Here is a 14,462-nt window from a genome sequence, read left to right on the forward strand (position 1 = left end):
TCAACAATTCATTGTTACTGTGAGACAACAGTGACATTGTCATTGGATAGAGAGAGGAAGAGAAACAGTTTTAAAAATATGAACAAATGCTGCTACATGCATCCATTATTCTTAATTATGAATGAGCTCTAATGCATCACAATGTAATAACATTTGGAAAAGGAGTAAACAAAATGTATTTTTCTGTTTATTTTACCAGGCAAGATGACTGGGAACACGTTCTCATTTACAGCAACGACCTGGGGAATAGTTACAGGGGAGAGGAGGGATGAAAGAGCCAATTGTAAACTGGGGATTATTAGGTGACAGTGATGGTTTGAGGGCCAGATTGGGAATTTAGCCAGGACACCGGAGTTAACACCCCTACTCTTACGATAAGTGCCATGGGATCTTTAATGACCTCAGAGAGTCAGGACACACATTTAACATCCCACCTGAAAGACACCACCCTACACAGGGCAGTGTCCCCAATCACTGCTCTGGGGCATTGGGATACTTTTTAGACCAGAGGAAAGACTGCCTCCTACTGGCCCTCCAACACCACTTCCAGCAGCATCTGGTCTCCCATCCAGGGACTGACCAGGGCCAACCCTGCTTAGCTTCAGAAGCAAGCCAGCAGTGGTATGCAGGGTGGTATGCTGCTGGCAATTTTTAATTTTTTTACCATTCAGAAGCTACAGTTTTAGACATCCCACCTTCTCTCCCTCTTCCTCTCTTCCTCTCCTCCTCTCCCTCTCCCTCTCCTCCACCTTCTCCTCTCCTCTCCCTCTCCCTCTCCTTCTCTTCTCCTCCCTCCCTCTCCCTCTCCTTCTCTTCTCCTCCCTCCCTCTCTCTCTCTCTCTCTCTCTCTCTCTCTCTTTCTCTCTCTCACTGTCCTAAAGGACTGTCTTTCTCAGCCCGTATGGCTAAGTGTGTATTTGAGAACACAAGTACATGGAAATCAGCAGCTGTCTGGAACAAAGCGAGAGTGGAGGTCATTATCCATCCACACCACACAGGCAGACACAAAGATATCCATCTACACCACATAGACAGACAGGAAGTTATCCATCTACATCACACAGACACAGGAAGTGAAGGCAAAGGGATCCTGAGGTCTGTTGAGACAAAGTCATTGATCTTGAATTGATTGATTGAAACTCTTTAAAGAGTATCTTAAATGAATCCCATGGCTTTTCTTTTAAATGTCTCTTTAATTTATCCCTTCAATCAAATGGCTGTGACAGGCCTACCTCCCTATTTTGGACAGCTTTAGGAGGATGGATTTGACTTCCAAAACCTCAAGTCTAGCAAAGTCTCTCAATCACTTCCCTGAACTGCATCATTTTTGTTCCATGTCAGCGCTAGCACACCTGATTCAACCAGATATACTAGCACCAGATATGCTTGTTTAGTTTAGTTTATTTGTTTATTTACCAGGGACAGGCACAGGTAAATCAGATGTGTTTGTGCTGGGCTGGAACCAAAATGCATCCTGTGAGTTCTCCAGTCATGAATTGTGGAGAAGGAGAAAGTGCTGGGCACACACTGCTTGAATTAACGTTGAATAGATGTTTAATTGATGTCTGTGCCCAGTGGAAGGGACCAAAATGTAACCATAAAAAAGAAGCCCAGTAAACTCACAATGGAGAAAGTATAACTTTGCATTTTCCCAAGCTGCAAAACAATGTCAAAGAAATGCAATTTTAGGATTTCTATGAATATTTAATTATATCTACATTATATTCAAAAAAATGTTTTACCACTTGGAGGACAATGTTGGCCTTTCAAGAAGCACAGGTATTCATTGCACATTAAGTGGAGTGGGAGTTAACCTTTTCACTTGTGAGTTCCAAATATCTCTAATGGTCGCCCCAGCGTGTTTTTTTTTATACAGGTGATGTCACAATGCACTCACTGTTCCAAAATGTGATTGTTACGTAACAGGACAGGTATCCCTCCCTGCCCTCAAACCAAGGCACGCTGCCTGCTAATTATCTGTAACCTATGTTTCAACGTCAATTTCAAATAAGTTTCTAACAAGTTTCATTTTCTAACAACAGTTTGAATTGAGGTGTGTTCCGCCTCCTCATTAATTTAAAATAGAAGTAGCTCATTTCACTGTTGCGGACAATTTGTTTGAGGCTTCACTGAGCCGAACATCTGTCCTTGGTCTGATGAGTCCACATTTGAGATTTTTGGTTCCATCCACTGTGTCTTTGTGAGACGCAGAGTAGGTAAACGGATGATCTCCGCATGTGTGGTTCCCACTGTGAAGCATGGGGGTGGAGGTGTGATGGTTTGGGGGTGCTTTGCTGGAGACACTGTTAGTGATTTATTTAGAATTCAAGGCACACCTAACCAGCATGGCTAACACAGCATTCTGCAGCGATACGCCATCCCATCTGGTTTGCACTTAGTAGGACTAGTGGGTTTGGGATGAGTTGGACCGCAGAGTGAAGGAAAAGCAGCCAACAAGTGCTCAGCATATGTGGGAACTCCTTCAAGACTGTTGGAAAAGCCTTCCAGGTGAATCTGGTTGAGAGAATCCCAAGAGTTTTCAAAGCTGTCATCAAGGCAAAGGGTGGCTACTTTGAAGAATCTAAAATCTAAAATATATTTGGATTTGTTTAACAATATTTTGGTTACTACATGATTCCGTATGTTTTATTTCATAGTTTGGATGTCTTCACTATTATTCTACAATGTAGAAAATAGTAAAATTAAGAAAAACACTTGAATGAGTAGGTGTGTCCAAACTTTTGTCTGGTACTTTATATGTAGGGAAGCTTAATGTATTTACTGTTTTATTCATGTTTTCAATTACTGCTGACAAATCATACAATCCCATTCTTGCATAGATTGTAATAGACACATTTGATGTTGTAACGGCTCTCGTCGAAAGGAGTGGACTAAAGCGCAGCATGGAAAGTGTTCATGATTTTTATTATTAAAAAAATACTCAAACAAAATAACAAAGCGAAAACGAAAGCGCACAGTTCTGTCAGGCAGAAACACAAAACAGAAAACCAAGATCCCACAAAACCCAAATGGAAAATGACAACTTATATATGACCCCCAATCAGAGACAACGATAGACAGCTGCCTCTGATTGGGAACCACACTCGGCAAAAACAAAGAAATAGAAAACATAGAATGCCCACCCAAATCACACCCTGACCTAACCAAAAAAAGAAATAAAAAGGCTGTCTAAGGTCAGGGCGTGAAAATACCCCCCGCCCCAAAGGTGCGGACTCCGGCCGCAAAACCTGACTCTATAGGGGAGGGTCTGGGTGGGCACCTATCCTCGGTGTCGGCTCCGGTTCGGGACGGAGCCCCCGCACCGCACGCTGATCCCTCCACTTCCGTGGAACCGGACCGTGGATCGTCGCCGGAGACTACGGACCGTGTATCGTCGCCGGAGGAACCGGACCGTGGATCATCGCCGGAGGCTCTGGACTGGGAACCCCCGCTGGAGGCTCCAGACTGCAGACCTCCGCTGGAGGCTCCGGACTGGAGACCGTCGCTGGAGGCTCCGGACAGGAGATCGTCGCTGGAGGCTCCGGACAGGAGATCGTCGCTGGAGGCTCCGGACCGGAGACCGCCGCTGGAGGCTCCGGACCGGGGACCGTCGCTGCAGGCTCCGGACCGGGGACCGTCGCTGCAGGCTTCATGCCATGGATCATCACTGGAGGCTTCATGCCATGGATCATCACTGCAGGCTTCATGCCATGGATCATCACTGCAGGCTCCGGGCCATGGATCATCACTGGAGGCTTCGTGCCATGGATCATCACTGGAGGCTTCGTGCCATGGATCATCACTGGAGGCTTCGTGCCGTGGATCATCACTGGAGGCTTCGTGCCGTGGATCATCACTGGAGGCTTCGTGCCATGGATCATCACTGGAGGCTTCGGGCCATGGATCATCACTGGAGGCTTCGGGCCATGGATCATCACTGGAGGCTTCGGGCCATGGATCATCACTGGAGGCTTTGTACGTTGAGCCGGAACAGGTTTCACCGGACTTAGGAGACGTACTGGAAGCCCAGTACGAGGAGCTGCCACAACGCGTCCTGGCTGGATACCCACTTTAGCTCTGAGCTATGAAGACGCACTGGAGGCTTATTGCGGAAAGCCGGCGCAGGATATACTGGGCCGTGGAGGCGCACTGGAGGTCTGGAGCTTAGAGCTGGCACAAAGCGTCCTGGCTGAATACCCCCTGTAGCACGGGCAAGTGCGGGGAGCTGGAACAGGGAGCACTGGGTTGTGCTGGCGAACTGGGGATACCGTGCGTAGAGCTGGCGCAGGATATCCTGGGCCGAAGAGACGCACCGGAGGCCAGGAGCGCTGAACCGGCACAATCAGTCCTGGCTGAATGCCCACTCTAGCACGGCAACTGCGGGGAGCTGGAACAGAGCGCACCGGGCTGTGAATGCGCACTGGAGCTATGTGTGGCGCCATGTTTGTTGAAATCATACAGTGCATTCTGGTTGTCACGTAAACATCTGCCAGACCAAAGATGCTATAAGAAAATGAAGTGAAGGGATGGTTCACTCGACTGACTTATTGTAACTATTGTTACTTAGAGTTGCCAGCTCAGAACCCCTTTCCAGGGGTATTATTTTTATTTAGCTTATAAACATCTCCTGTGTTTGCCCCTCATGTATTGATTAATCCCCCATCATTGAAATATTTCCAGCATCATATCCTCCCACGATAACTTCTGCCATTTCTACCCCCCATTGACTTTACAATAAAAGGTGAAATGAAAGAATAAGGTTGTGAAGAACCTTTATTTCCCATCAGTACAACACTTTGTTTTGATGGATTTCAGACAACAATGCTGTTTAGATGCGTTTTCTGCATCAATTGTTATTTTGCTACTGTTCAAAACACATTTTTGCGACGGTACGCTGCAGGACTACTCAACTATGATCACAAATATGTGATTGTACGCATCAAAGGGATAAGGCTCTAATGAACATGTACAGTACATGTACAGTATGTCTCTCTATGTTCCTGTGTATAACTTCTGCTGCATTTCTGAGAGACAAAAGATTTCCCAAGACATACAGTACACCCCTTCTATCCACACCTACACACCCTTCCTGTTGCTAAGAAACTTAACCTGCTACCTATTTAATCTCTACAATTGCTAAGCAACCACTTGGTGTTGTCGATTTATGGATGTGGCGATTGAGTGGGAGAGTTTGAATCATCTCTAGTAGTGGAACTTTAATGCAGTACTGTGGTCAATTGACTGAGATGATTTTGACTGAGATGGATTTTGATTGGATTTATTTATTTATTGCTGTTAATGAGCCTATACTAATTACCCAATTAGACATCTGATATGAAACACAAAAAAAGGTACTAATTGGAATGCAGATCCAAAACAAAATCAAAAGCTTGACACACTATGAATAATTTGAATAGCTGTTTACTCTCTATCAATCTGATATGACCTGATGTGACACACACACACACACACACACACACACACACACACACACACACACACACACACACACACACACACACACACACACACACACACACACACACACACACACACACACACACACACACACACACACACACACACACACACACACACACACACACACCACCTCTCTCAGTAGGGCTGGGAACAAAAGCCACATTTTTAGATGAAAATTAGTCACCAAAACACATAGGAAAATTGCACACAATTCTCTACACACAATAACTTCTGCATGTTACCACCATTATGCCATACTGCCATTTCATTGGCAGATGGAGCTTCCGTATGCCTGATGTTTCCTCCTACATTTCCTGTATGATTCACAATAGGCCTGTTGAATGTATTCCATGTATAGTGAGTATCCCTGATTTAAGCATGTGACCAAAAGGAGAGGGGACAGGTGCGCAGATACAGATTATTTCAAAATCAATCATTTCCTCTCTCTCTCTGGTAACCATGGTGATTTGTGACAGATGCAGGTGCATTTGCTAATGCTAACGTTTACGGTAGCGCCAGCGCTTCAGCTGTCGAACCCTGATTTGAAGTTTGTACCTGACAGAGCAGACACGTTGCACCCCGCCACCAGCTGTTCTCCGTCAAGGAGATGTTTGTCCTTTTCCGTTGCGGCGTGGCGTCTCCCTCAACACCTGCTGTCCTGTCAGAGTCACACATTGCTCACCCAGCGCTGCTCTCAGCCGATAATGTTAGACTGTCACTACAGAGTGCAGCTACAGTAGACTAGACATTCTAACTTTTATAGTGTCTCTTTAGTCAAACCAACGTTGCTCTGGTCCAATAGTGTTAAGTGGTTGTATCTACAGTATCACTACAGAAGTCATCCACTGTAGGCTCTACATCTACAATATTATGTAACAAGTGTAGTCAACCCTCCTCCAGGGAGCTGCTGTCTTTGCAGGCGTTTAATCCAGCGCTAAACAAACACACCTGATTCAGCCAATCAAAGTCTCAAGGAGCTTGTTGAGTAGTAGAATCGGGTGTGTCAGAAGATCCTACCCCTGGTATACAGTATATCCACTGTAGTGTCTGTGTGTCTAGTATTCAATCTAGAGTTGTATGTCATCCTGACTGCAAACTACATTTCCCTATGGGACTATAAATACAGTGTAGTAATCTTCAACTATTTATTTTGATAATAAACCCTTCACTTTCTCCACCACATTGACACAGTGTAGTTATTTTGAGTGATCGGACAGCGGCAAGAAGGCGTATAGTGTTGATGTTCAGTTGGATATGTGCCATATTGTCACTGAGCAGTACATGTTATCTCATGCAGTTTGTAGTGTATGTACAAGGCCACAGACAAATATAACTAACAAATAACCTGTTTGACCCTGTGTCGTGTGTATCTTCAGCATCACCCCGTCTGCATATATGGATATGAAACCGCTGCTCCTTGTCTCATTCTCTCTGACTGAACATGCTGAACCCTCCTCCTTCACTCTATCAGCTTGTACACCCCAATCCCCCAACACACACACATGCGCACACACACACACACACACGCACCGACATGCACTACATGATAGGTCACTCGGGGTTCTCCTACTCTGGGTCCAGGAGTTTATCTCAGTCACTCTGCAAGTCTTGTGACGTTAACCAGCCACCTCCAACATGTCATCAACCACATGGACACAGGTAGACATGATGCGTGTGTGTGCTGACAGAGAGACTAGATGAGAGAAAAAAGTTGTAGAGCCCAGATAGAGAGAGACTTGCTGCCACCCCCCTCAGAGGGTTTCGATTGGTTGCAATCAAAGTGCTTGTGGCGTGTTATGTATACCAACTATAATCTGGTGTATAGTTTATGTTGGCGTACACATCACTGACAAACTGAAATGAACCACCCACACAGACAGTGTGGTGAAGATGGCGCCACAGAGCCTCTTCAACCTCAGTAGGCTAAAGAAATTTGGCTTGTCACCTAAAACCCTCACAAACTTTTACAGATGCACAATTGAGGGCATCCTGTTGGGCTGTATCGCCGCCTGGTACGGCAACTGCACCGCCCTCAAATGCAAGGCTCTCCAGAGGGTGGTGCGGTCTGCACAACGCATGACCGAGGGCAAACTACCTGCCCTCCATGACACCTACAGCACCCGATGTCACAGGAAGGCCAAAATGATCATTAAGGACAACAACCACCCGAGCCACTGCTTGTTCATCCCACTATCATCCAGAAGGCGAGGTCAGTACAGGTGCATCAAAGCTGGGACCGAGAGACAGAAAAACAGCTTCTATCTCAAGGCTATCTGACTGTTAAACAGCCATCACTAGCACATTAGAGGCTGCTGTTCACCCCGCTATCACCCAGAAGGCGAGGTCAGTACAGGTGCATCAAAGCTGGGACCGAGAGACAGAAAAACAGCTTCTATCTCAAGGCTATCTGACTGTTAAACAGCCATCACTAGCACAACCACTGGCCGCTTTAAAGAATGGAACACTAGTCACTTTAATAATGTTTACATGTCTGGCATTATTCATCATGTATATACTGTATTCTATACTATTCTACAATATCTCATTCACTTAATAATGTTTACATATCTTGCATTACTCATCTCATATGTATATACTGTTTTAATACTGTATCTTAGTCCGTTCCGCTCTGACATTGCACAACCTTATGTATATAGTCTTAATTAATTCCTACTTAGATTTGTGAGTATTGGGTATATGTTGTGTAATTTGTTAGATATTACTTGTTAGATATTACTGCACTGTTGGAGCTAGAAACACAAGCATTTCGCTACACCCGCAATAACATCTGCTAATCACGTGTATGTGATTTTTTAAAATTTGATTTGATTTTGATTTGTTGGCCAATCTAACTGAGTGTCCAAAAGATTAAGAACACCTTCCTAATTTTGAGTTGCACCCCCCTTTGCCCTCAGAACAGCATCAATTCGTCAGGGCATGGACTCTACAAGGTGTCGAAAGAGTTTCACAGGGATGTTGGCCCATGTTGACTCCATAGTAGTGTAAAGCTGGCTGTCCTTTGGGTGGTTGACCATTCTTGATACACACAGGAAAGTGTTGAGCATGAAAAACCCAGCAGTGTTGCAGTTGTTGTCACACTCAAACCGGTGCGCCTGCCACCTAATACCATACCCCGTTTAAAGGCACCTAAATATTTTGTCTTGCCCATTCACCCTCTGAATGGCATACATATAGTATACAATTTGTGTTTCAATTGTCTCATGGTTTAAAAATATTTATTTAATTTGTCTCCTCCCCTTCATCTAAACTGATTGAAGTGGATTTAACACGTGACATCAATAAGGGATCATATCTTTCACCTGGATTCACCTGGTCAGTCTATGTCATGGAAGAAGTTCCTAATGTTTTGTGCACAGTTTATATCCTTGGTTGATTAGTCTCCCAAGAATACATACACACATACCCTTTATCTAGACGGATAAAAGGGAAAGAAATGCCTATAAAACTACAATGATTCATGCAGCTTATGTTTTACCCACAGCCAAATCAATTCACAGAATACTTTTAGCTACTGTAAACACCTAGTACTATCAGTTTGAGTTTTCAGAAAAATGTGTGTGTGTGAGTTTGTTTGTAGATATGTGTATGCGTCTTTTTGGATGGGTGCACCGGCATATGGATTACGGATTAACACTATGTTGACAGGAGGGACTCTGTGACGAGTTATCATCCTCCTTCAGGTTGCTACAAGGGCTTGGACTCGTCCGCTTGGCAAATGATTGTGAAAGGAAAGGTGGGGTCTGTTCATTTTTCTCTCTCTCCTTTTCTCTCTTCTCTGGTTTTCTCTCCCTCCCTCTCTTTTTGTGTCCTGGCAGCATTGACGGAATAAACTTGGGATGTGGATATATTTTTCCTTGTAGCATGAGGGTCCTCCACTACGAACACAGTAGCTGTTGAGTACATTTTACCTTTTTGTCAGTGTCTGCACTGTATGGGAACATACTTGTCTGAGAATAAGTGCAGGTTTTAAGTCTCAGAACTACACTACAGACCTTTCATGAGTATTCTTGAGATCTCTGTAAATAGAAAGGGCCATGCTGCTTCTTATTGTTGTAACAGGCTGGACTAGAGTACTTGATAAGCAGTCAGGACTTATCTCTCTCTCTCTCTCTCTCTCTGCAGTTTGAAATATCCCTCTTTGTTCAGGTTTTTATGTAAGGACAATTCTGCCTCTGTCTCTTTCAGTTCTGCAAAAGCCACAGCAGAACATCCTCTCAGATACATCTGCAAAACTCTAAAGAGGAGGGTCAAAATCTATTTAATTCAACATTTATTTTTAAGGACCAAGCATCCGAGGTGCAGTTTGAAGATCATTGAAGCTTTCATCATCCTTTAAAATACTGGACGTCAGAATTGACAAGTAGATTCAAAGATTTAAAAAAATAAATACAGACAGACAGACACACAGACACACAGACACACAGACACACAGACAGACAGACAGACAGACAGACAGACAGACAGACAGACAGACAGACAGACAGACAGACAGACAGACAGACAGACAGACAGACAGACAGACAGACAGACAGACACACAGACACACAGACACACAGACACACAGACACACAGACAAGATGTCAGATGAATACATATTTCTCAAGATGATGTCGTAAGCTTCATAACACCGTAACCCACGTCATAAGGGCTCAACACACAGTGATAACAACCACACAAAGACACACCACAACCACAGGATCTGACCAGTAGAGTGACTCCAGAAATATGTCAGAGGAAGGCCCTAAATATTGTCAGAGACTCCATTCGCTCTAGTCATAGACTGTGCTCTCTGCTACCGCACGGCAAACAATACCAGACGCGCCAAGTCTACGTCCAAAAGGCTCCTGAACAGCTTCTACCCCCAAGCCATAAGACTGCTGAACAGCTAATCAAATAGCTGCCCGGACTATTTGCCTTGATCCTCCCTTTTTTAAGCTGCTGCTGCTCTCCGTTTATTATCTATGCATAGTCACTTTACCCTACCTACATGTTACCTCAATTACCTCAACCTGTACCCCCCACACATTGACTCTGTACCAGTACCCCCTGCATATAGCCTTGTTATTATTATTTTATTGTGTTACTTCTTGTTTTACTTTAGCTTATGTAGTAAATATGAACTCTTATTCTTCTTAAATGCATTGTTGGTTAAGGGCTTGTAAGTAAGCGTTTTAAGGTAAGGTCTACATCTGTTGTATTTGACGCATGTGACAAATAAAGTTTGATTTGATTTAGTTTTACCCAATCAACTGGCTCATTATTTGGTGGTTGTAGAGTAATTAGTCTCAAGCGTCCCAAGTGTTTAATGTCACTCTTTCCCTCTCCTGCGAGACTGCCGTTAATTAAAATTCAAAAAATCTGCCTGTTTATTAGACACAGTGGCGGGTTGCCGTAGCACCAAATTGAGGTGTAATTATAGCGCTGGGTTGAAAGGCACCGTCTCATCGCTCATCGGTTACGCTCACTATGGTAATTATTTGTGTTTTCATTTGGTGTCGCCACGGAAACGAGCAATGGCCACTTCAGAATCAAAAGGCTTGAGAGCCGGAGACACTTCCATGGTTAACATGATCTCTAGAGAGTCTTGGTAATTATGAATGAATCACTGTACTCTATTGAATCCCCAAGGGAGATAATAGGTTTACGTTGGCTACCATCAGCTTTCACACTTAGACATCAGACAAAGCGTATGGCCATCAGAATATGGCAATCAACATGGGCTCTGACGAATAGGAACGTTTTTTATTGGGAAATGATCATTTGACAGTTGACCTACTGTATGGTGTTATTACATTCTGTGGACAGGTCATCCAGAAGTTACAGGGATATTAAGCATATGTTATGTAGGGCCTGGAGTTTTACAAAGTCAAGTGAGGAAAAACTCACGAACAAACTCACGAATATTTCTAAATTCCAAAAGTATGCTGATCCTCTGTGTTGATAACAGGGAACAAAGGGAGGGTGATCTAACAAAAAGTGGAGAATGAGGTGGTGATATACCAAACAGATAGAGGAGAATGAGGGGGTGATATACCAAACAGATAGGGGAGAATGAGGTGGTGATATACCAAACAGAGAGGAGAATGAGGTGGTGATATACCAAACAGATAGAGGAGAATGAGGGGGTGATATACCAAACAGAGAGGAGAATGAGGTGGTGATATACCAAACAGGTAGAGGAGAATGAGGGGGTGATATACCAAACAGAGAGGAGAATGAGGGGGTGATATACCAAACAGAGAGGAGAATGAGGTGGTGATATACCAAACAGAGAGGAGAATGAGGTGGTGATATACCAAACAGAGAGGAGAATGAGGGGGTGATATACCTAACAGAGAGAGGAGAATGAGGTGGTGATAAACCAAACAGAGAGGAGAATGAGGTGGTGATATACCTAACAGAGAGAGGAGAATGAGGTGGTGATAAACCAAACAGAGAGGAGAATGAGGTGGTGATATACCTAACAGATAGAGGAGAATGAGGTGGTGATATACCAAACAGAGAGGAGAATGAGGTGGTGATATACCAAAAAGAGAGGAGAATGAGGTGGTGATATACCAAACAGAGAGGAGAATGAGGTGGTGATAAACCAAACAGAGAGGAGAATGAGGTGGTGATATATCCAACAGATAGAGGAGAATGAGGTGGTGATAAACCAAACAGAGAGGAGAATGAGGTGGTGATATATCCAACAGATAGAGGAGAATGAGGTGGTGATAAACCAAACAGAGAGGAGAATGAGGGGGTGATATATCCAACAGAGAGGAGAATGAGGTGGTGATATACCCAACAGAGAGGAGAATGAGGTGGTGATATACCTAACAGAGAGAGGAGAATGAGGTGGTGATATACCTAACAGAGAGGAGAATGAGGGGGTGATATACCAAACAGATAGAGGAGAATGAGGGGGTGATATACCAAACAGAGAGGAGAATGAGGTGGTGATAAACCAAACAGAGGGGAGAATGAGGTGGTGATATATCCAACAGATAGAGGAGAATGAGGTGGTGATAAACCAAACAGAGAGGAGAATGAGGTGGTGATATATCCAACAGATAGAGGAGAATGAGGTGGTGATAAACCAAACAGAGAGGAGAATGAGGGGGTGATATATCCAACAGAGAGGAGAATGAGGTGGTGATATACCCAACAGAGAGGAGAATGAGGTGGTGATATACCAAACAGATAGAGGAGAATGAGGGGGTGATATACCAAACAGATAGGGGAGAATGAGGTGGTGATATACCAAACAGAGAGGAGAATGAGGTGGTGATATACCAAACAGATAGAGGAGAATGAGGGGGTGATATACCAAACAGAGAGGAGAATGAGGTGGTGATATACCAAACAGATAGAGGAGAATGAGGGGGTGATATACCAAACAGAGAGGAGAATGAAGGGGTGATATACCAAACAGAGAGGAGAATGAGGTGGTGATATACCAAACAGAGAGGAGAATGAGGTGGTGATATACCAAACAGAGAGGAGAATGAGGGGGTGATATACCTAACAGAGAGAGGAGAATGAGGTGGTGATAAACCAAACAGAGAGGAGAATGAGGTGGTGATATACCTAACAGAGAGAGGAGAATGAGGTGGTGATAAACCAAACAGAGAGGAGAATGAGGTGGTGATATACCTAACAGATAGAGGAGAATGAGGTGGTGATATACCAAACAGAGAGGAGAATGAGGTGGTGATATACCAAAAAGAGAGGAGAATGAGGTGGTGATATACCAAACAGAGAGGAGAATGAGGTGGTGATAAACCAAACAGAGAGGAGAATGAGGTGGTGATATATCCAACAGATAGAGGAGAATGAGGTGGTGATAAACCAAACAGAGAGGAGAATGAGGTGGTGATATATCCAACAGATAGAGGAGAATGAGGTGGTGATAAACCAAACAGAGAGGAGAATGAGGGGGTGATATATCCAACAGAGAGGAGAATGAGGTGGTGATATACCCAACAGAGAGGAGAATGAGGTGGTGATATACCTAACAGAGAGAGGAGAATGAGGTGGTGATATACCTAACAGAGAGGAGAATGAGGGGGTGATATACCAAACAGATAGAGGAGAATGAGGGGGTGATATACCAAACAGAGAGGAGAATGAGGTGGTGATAAACCAAACAGAGGGGAGAATGAGGTGGTGATATATCCAACAGATAGAGGAGAATGAGGTGGTGATAAACCAAACAGAGAGGAGAATGAGGTGGTGATATATCCAACAGATAGAGGAGAATGAGGTGGTGATAAACCAAACAGAGAGGAGAATGAGGGGGTGATATATCCAACAGAGAGGAGAATGAGGTGGTGATATACCCAACAGAGAGGAGAATGAGGTGGTGATATACCTAACAGAGAGAGGAGAATGAGGTGGTGATATATCCAACAGAGAGGAGAATGAGGTGGTGATATACCTAACAGAGAGAGGAGAATGAGGTGGTGATATACCTAACAGAGAGGAGAATGAGGGGGTGATATACCAAACAGAGAGAGGAGAATGAGGTGGTGATATACCAAACAGAGAGGAGAATGAGGTGGTGATATACCAAACAGAGAAGAGAATGAGGTGGTGATATACCTAACAGAGAGGAGAATGAGGTGGTGATATACCTAACAGAGAGGAGAATGAGGTGGTGATATACCTAACAGAGAGGAGAATGAGGTGGTGATATACCAAACAGAGAGGAGAATGAGGTGGTGATATACCAAACAGAGAGGAGAATGAGGGGGTGATATACCAAACAGAGAGAGGAGAATGAGGTGGTGATATATCCAACAGAGAGGAGAATGAGGTGGTGATATACCAAACAGAGAGGAGAATGAGGTGGTGATATACCAAACAGAGAGAGGAGAATGAGGTGGTGATATACCAAACAGAGAGGAGAATGAGGTGGTGATATACCAAACAGAGAGGAGAATGAGGTGGTGATATACCAAACAGAGAGGAGAATG

This window comes from Salvelinus alpinus, chromosome 20 (assembly GCF_045679555.1).
Source record: "Salvelinus alpinus chromosome 20, SLU_Salpinus.1, whole genome shotgun sequence".
In the NCBI taxonomy this organism is placed as follows: domain Eukaryota; kingdom Metazoa; phylum Chordata; class Actinopteri; order Salmoniformes; family Salmonidae; genus Salvelinus; species Salvelinus alpinus.